This window comes from Muntiacus reevesi, chromosome 2 (genome assembly GCF_963930625.1).
Source record: "Muntiacus reevesi chromosome 2, mMunRee1.1, whole genome shotgun sequence".
NCBI lineage: Eukaryota > Metazoa > Chordata > Mammalia > Artiodactyla > Cervidae > Muntiacus > Muntiacus reevesi.
Genome location: NC_089250.1, coordinates 239,651,080 through 239,658,187, shown reverse-complemented (window position 1 = coordinate 239,658,187; position 7,108 = coordinate 239,651,080). Strand labels below are relative to the sequence as shown.

Here is a 7,108-nt window from a genome sequence, read left to right as displayed (position 1 = left end):
CTGGATCCCTAACTATGGTCTATTAGTTATGCCTCCATATGCAAAGTTCAATAAGAAAGGATGATGATTGTTTGGAATGGAATTCACAATGCAAAGGGGACTTTCAAGAATTGAAAAAGTAATTGCTTCAGGCCCCTGCCCTAGCCCTCCCAGATTTAGCTACACTCCTTGACCTTTATATTCAGGAGAGAAAAACAATCATCCTTGGGGTACCAGCTCAAAAACTGGGGCACTTTACTCAGGTGGTTGTTTATTTCTCTAAACAATTAGATCCAGCCACTAAGGAATGGCCTTCTTGGCTTCAGGAAGTAGCTGCTATTACAACCTGGTCAAGAAGGCTGAAAAGTTAACGTTTGGTCATCCAATCACTATATGGCCTCCATGATGATTCAGGTTTTAAACAAAGTCCTACCGTATAGCACAGGGAATTTTGTTCAATGTTATGTAACAGCCCAGTCGGGAGAGGAGTTTGCAGGAGAATGGATAGATGTATACGTATGGCTGAGTTCCTCTGCTGAATTCCACCTGAAACTATCACAACATGGTTAATTGGCCATACTTGAACGAAATAAAAAGTTTATTTCCATAGTGGTACAATCCACCTGCCATGCAGGTGATACATGTTCAATCCCTGGTCTAGGAAGAGTCCACACACCAGGGGTAACTAAAGGCGGTACACCACAACTACCGAGCTGCAACTTCAGAAGCCCAAGCATCCTAGACCCCACACTCTGCAACGAGAGAAGCCACCACAGTGAGAAGCCTGTGCGCTGCAACTAAAGGCAAGCCCATGCAGCAATGAAGACACAGCACAACCAATAAATAAATAAAATTTTAAAAATAATAAAAATTTTTTCAAGTTTCATCTAAAAAAAGATTCAGATTTTAGTATGTTCTAAGGGAACGGAGCGGCTATCCCCCAGAAGGCTGATTCAAGTTCAGACTATGTTTTTAGACGATCCAGTGGCTACCATAAAAACCCGTCACACGCTAAATCCTGCCACCACGATAGCCACAGAGCTCCTGCAGCACAACTGTACAGAAACCACAGACACCATCTATCCTGCTTGCCCTGACCTAGGAAGTGCGGCTCTTCCAAACACGGAAGAGGAACGGTTCGCAGATCAGAGCAGTCTTATGAGACAGGGGAGAAGTCTGCAGGATATGTAACAACCTTCCAGACCCAAGTCATGGAAGCGGGAGGCCTACCCTCCAGGGACTTCCGCCCAATAGGCAGAGCTGACAACTCTCAGGGGTGATCCTTAGAGCTCAGGAATGGGAGGATCTGAAACATCTACACAGACTCCCAGGGCATATTGGCCATCCTCCACGCCCGCGGGTCTATTTGGAAGGAAAGAGTTGTGTTTACTGCGGAGAATGAACAGCTGAAACATGGCTTAAGCATACTGAAACCCTCAGAACCAGTACAGCTTCCAAAAAGGTGGCAGTGACTCGTCGTAGGGTCACCAAAAAGGGCGGCGGGGGTGGGGGTGCTGAGGGAAACAAGGCAGACTCAACCACCAAAAGGTGGCCTGAGAACCAGTAAGTTGGCAACCACCCCTTACTCCTCAAGGGCCAGATCCATCCAATTATCCCCCAGTCTACATAAGGAAGAATTAGACAATGTGGAAACAGGGCTTCATTAGAGGTCTAGGAGGCCATGGGTGGCTAGTTATAGAACATGGGCCAAACTTCTTTCCCTAAACCACAGCCTGCCAAGCCATCAGGGAGGCTCATCAAGGAACTCATTATGGGAGAGAAGCGCCATGTAATTGGTTGGTTGAGGTCATAGTAGCTCCTGGCATGAGGCGTATAATCAATGAGATAGCTGAGACATGCTGCTCTTGCTAGTATGTGGGCCATGTATCTTAAATCGACCAGTGTCCTTGTCACCCAGGCCATATGGCTGATCATAGAAGTTAATTGTGTTGTATCAACAGGATGCCACAAAGGCCCACTGCAAAACTAGACCAAACTGGCTAGATCCAAGAGAGAGGGAAAAGTAGGCTAAAGCTCGCTGCTTTTCTTGCCTTGGTTAATCTCTGTGTTCCCACACCAGCCCCTGAGAGCTAAAGGACACTTGCCCAGATTCAGCTCTGTGTTTGTTTCAATAATACGAGGTGTTTGGCAGAGATGCTCTGCAGCTGGACTTTGAGAGAGAGAGATGCTTTGAGAGTCACACACTGGTCAACCACCCCAGATCGGTTCTGACTTGACCTCAGGGACGCATCTGCACAGATGAGACCTGGAGGAGTCCGAAAGTTCCCTCTGCTCCATTACCACGCTAAGAACTCCACTCCAGGGGTCATTTGTACTCTGCTATGGCAATCCATGGCTTACCAACTAAAGAACAACGGCAACCCACTCCAGTATTGTTGCCTAGGAAACCCCACACAGAGGAGTCAAGTCAATGATACCATCCAACCATCTGTTCCTCTGCGGTCCCCCTCCCCATCCTGCCCTCAATCTTTCCCAGCATCAGGGTCTTTTCCAAGGAGTCACTTCTTCGAATCAAAGTGTGACCAAAGTATTGGAGCTTCAGCTTCAGCATCAGTCCTTCCAATGAATATTCAGGGTTGATATCCTTTAGGATTGACTGATTTGATCTCCTTGCTATCCAAGGGACTTTCAAAAGTCTTCTCCAACACCACAGTTCAAAAGCATCAATTCTTCAGTGCTCAGAGGGCAAGAGCTCACACCTCTCCATTTTTCTGAGCAGAGAGTAAAATCTTCCTTTGCTTCGGACTGAACTCAGTATCATTCTATTGGCTTGAACAATGCTGGGCAGGAGGACCCTGCTGGGGCTTGTTAGCAATTTTGTTGATCAGTTTCTTGTTTACCTGTTGTCAGGTTCCCCCACCAGAACATGAGCCCGTTACCATGTCTCTCCTGCTCATTTCAGTGCCCCACGCTGTACCTGCCCCATACGGGCACTCAGTAAATATGAGAATAAAAATAAAACTAATGAGGGAATGCATGAGCATTCTGTGATTATAAACATCTCACAACTGACTAGTTTCCAAGTATGACCTACAACATGTAACTCAAACAACACTCCTGGAATATCGGACGAAGCATGCCCCCAGGAATTGGTGTCTGGAACTGTCTGGCAGTCAAGTGGTTAGGACTCCATGCTTTCACTGCTGAGGGCCTGGGTTCAATCTCTGGTCAGGGAACTAAGATCCCGAAAGCCAAGCAGGGTGGCAAAAAAAAAAAAAAACTTCCTCTAAAGAAGTTCTTAATCCCTGTACTAGAGTTATCACACATCTGAGCACACATTCAATACACTAAGAATGAATGATACAGACTATGTGATGATATGCTTTTAATCTTTTATGCAAAGATAAATAAAGAATAATGTACACAACTACTTTCTTCCTTTTGAAATATCACAATTCGTCATTCTAATCAGGACAGGTGTGCACCAAGGCTCACTGGCAATGTGTTTACAATTTCTTTATCCACCTCTTCCTTGCTGTATTGCCATCCACTTGCTAACTACACAGTCCTCAGTATCATATTTAGGAGTCTAATTCTGGTAAAAAGTAGAAATTTCCTTTTTCTTTAGCAATTATGGCAAATTTCCTGGTGCTTTGAGTGACTATTAGCATTGTAACTAGCCACATAGATGTCCCTTTTATTCAAGGTATTCAGTGTCATTTGAAATTATTATTTTATCTGTCTAATAACATGCCAGCTACATGACAAAAGAAATCTGGTCACAATTGCTCTCCTTGTATTCCTCTCCCCGCACCAACCCCAGTGCATAGAATAGTACTGAACTCAACTCTGCTGCTGCTGCTGCTGCTGCTAAGTCATGTCCGACTCTGTGTGACCCCATAGACGGCAACCCACCAGGCTCCCCCATCCCTGGGATTCTCCAGGCAAGAATACTGGAGTGGGTTGCCATTTCCTTCTCCAATGCATGAAAGCGAAAAGTGAAAGTGAAGTCGTTCAGTCGTGTCCGACTCTTAGTGGCCCCATGGACTGCAGCCCACCAGACTCCTCCGTCCATGGGATTTTCCAGGCAAGAGTACTGGAGTGGGGGGCCAGTGCCTTCTCCACCCTGGCGCTTAACAAATTTTTGGATGAAAGAACAAATGATTGAACGAACAAACCAATGAACTGTGTCTCAGTGTTGGCTACGGATTTCATGAATAAGATGTCTTTCTACTCTGTTTCATCAGCTTCAGCTGTACTGGGTTACTGATGTTAACACGGGCAGAGGATAGAACCGAGCTTCAGTCAGTGATCATCATTTCTATAATAAATCCAATGATGGGCTTATAATAAAGCAAATTGAATGATGTTAACTTTGTGTCCCATGTTCCCCATTTGTGAACTCAAGGAAGCAGACGCTGTCTGTGCTCTGACACCATCGGCAGCTCCTTATATCACCAAGGCCTGCTTCTCTGCCTGACGGCACTTTTGGAATATGGTAACATGGCAGGGCCTGGGAACTAATGCCCCAAAGCAATCCTCAACTGTATCCTCAATGAAGGGTAGGGGATGATGGGTAAAATCTCCAGCTCTCTGTCCTTCAGTGGGACAGTTCTGAGATTACACAGGATTTTCAGCAGCATTTGGAGCCCTGGTTGCCCATGGTAGACACCACTAATTCACAAAAATTCATTTGGTTTGCCTTCCTTCCTTGTCCCATTTCTCCACTCCCTCAGAGAAGACAGAGTGCCTGCCTGCCTTCTAAGTCACTTCAGCTTTGTCCAACTCTTTGCAACCCTATGGCCCATAGCCCACTGGGCTCCTCTGTCCATGGGATTCTCCAGGCAAGAATACTAGAGTGGGTTGCCAGGCCCTCCTCTAGGGGATCTTCCTGACTCAGGGATTGAACACGTGTCTCTTATGTCTTCTACAAAGGCAGGCGGATTCTTTACCTCTAGCACCACCTAGGAAGCCCTAGAAGACAGAGTATCTGAGATAATTTTCATGGGACTGAATCCAAATCCCTGTCCCCAGGTCTCCTTTTGGGATGATATCAGGGAAGATTCGGAAATCATGCATCTATTGCATAAAGCTGTTGAAATGATTCATTGAGTTAATAAAAGCAAAGTGATTAGAAGAGCACCTGGTATACAGTTTGTGGCCCATAAATTTATGAGTTGGTATCTAGTATTATTTGTCTCCTCTGACCTACTAATTGTGGTTCTCTCTTTAGGTCCATAATTTTCCTCTTCATAGCTATCTCAATCCCTAGTCAATCTCTGAAATTTCTAGGTGAAGATCATCTACCTCCTTTGAACCCACTTTTTTAAATGACTCTATGCATTAGCTTACATTAATGCAGCAGAGGGGACCAAAGCTTACAAGTACTGCACACATTTCACTGCAGGATACACTGTAGGGAAAAAAAAAAATGACTAAGAAGGATAAAAATATCTTAGGGTCTTGGTGGACACCTTAGTGGAGATGGACCTCTGATTCCTGGTGGAGGGTCTCAATCCAACAAGTCCAAGCTTATTGGCATCCCTCAAGTATGGGAAGCCTAATTGGTGGGCCTATGGGTAGTCTCATACCATGTGGCATGGTAAGTTGCTTCAGTCATGTCCGATTCTTTGCAACCCCCAAAGACTGCTGCCCACCAGGCTCCCCTGTCCATTGGATTCTCCAGACAAAACTACTGGAATAGGTTGCCATTTCCTTCTCCAGGGTATCTTCCTGACCCAGGGGTCAAACCCGTGTCTCTTATGTCCCCTGCACTGGCAGGCAGATTCTTCACCACTAGTGCCACCTGGGAAGCCCCATACCAGGTGGAGGAGCCATAATTTCTGGAGGTGGGATTGTTCGACCAACAGGTGTGGATGTAGCCCCCTTTTGGGGGATACTGAGTTGGGGCTCCAGTAATGCTGGCAGTGGCAGCAACTGCTACAATACCTCTTCCCTGTGGGGTCATTACTTGTTGAGATGGCCCCCTGCCCCCATGGACAGGGCCTGTTTATCCAGGAAGAGTCTGGGGAATTGGAACACCAGCTGGAACACCTCTGCCAGCTGCTCTGCCAACCCCCAGCGTCACCAGTGAATGGTACCTGAGCAATGCCGGTATCTTTACAGGGTGGCCCCTCCACAGTCATGGAAACCAAGTTCTCCCGGGCAGCCACACCAGACCCCAAACTTGCTCTTCTTCATACTCTGAATGCTTTGAATTCTTTGCCTTGAGCATTCTGAATTCATCACAGTCACAGAGGATCAAGTTCACCTACTTGTCAAAAGCCTTAAAAGGGACAATAAAGATCGAACCATCCTGCCGGTCGCATCTCACCTGTAGTCAATGTGCTGCAGCATTTTGCACCTCCTTCCCATGGTCACAATTGCTGTTCCACCAAATTCGATGTCCACAGGACAGTTTCGGGATCCTTAAGACCTAAGGAAGCCTACAGATTAAGGTATGATGCAGGTTCTCCACTGAACACTGAAGGCTGTGGCAGAAGCTTCCAATAGTAGAAGCCTCTTTGTTTTGATCTGTTTCCTCTTGGTATCAGCTACCTGGGTGTTCTGATACTGCTTTAATGACTTCTTGGTGTCTCAGCTAAGAAGACCTGCCTCAGTTCTGCCTGGAAATCTACCACAGGCACTTGCTCCTGCTCGGTGACTGCCTCGGGTACAGGTGACACCGCTGGTTGCTCAGTGAGGCTGCCCTACATTTGACTTGGGTTCCTACCTCATGTACAGCGCTGCTCCGTAGTCCTCCCCAGGTGTAGACCGTCCCTGGCCTGCTCTGTCACGCCACCGGCCGCTCCTCAAACAGAACAGAACAGAATAGGTCAGGCATCTCCAGGGACCGCTCCCCTCCACGCTGCTCTTTGCCATAGGCGCACCAACTAATCACGCCAGCCCTGTCTGCGCATGTGCGGCAAGCCCCCTGACCCCACTTTTGATAGCTGCCTTTCAACTTGTCTTTCTCTAGGCCATCCCCAACCGTTTCAGAGGTAGGAACATGAAACTCGACAGATCTGATTTAAAAGACTTACATCACTGCTTAAAAATGGCTGAGGAGAGTCAGATTTTTCTGTTTGGCCTTTTCTCTTCCACTGCTGCAGCCACGAGAGAGATAATATTGCTAAAGCAATTGCTAGGTGAGCATTTAAGACATTCT

The 7,108-nt window shown here is 46.7% G+C and overlaps 2 pseudogenes; both read right to left on the bottom strand.

Moving 5' to 3' along the window:
* Positions 1 to 5,736: 5,736 nt before the first annotated feature.
* On the bottom strand, positions 5,737 to 6,297 carry LOC136157453 (small nuclear ribonucleoprotein-associated protein N pseudogene; annotated as a pseudogene).
* Positions 6,298 to 6,518: 221 nt separating this feature from the next.
* LOC136157452 (SNRPN upstream reading frame protein-like) lies at positions 6,519 to 6,860 on the bottom strand (annotated as a pseudogene).
* Positions 6,861 to 7,108: the final 248 nt, after the last annotated feature.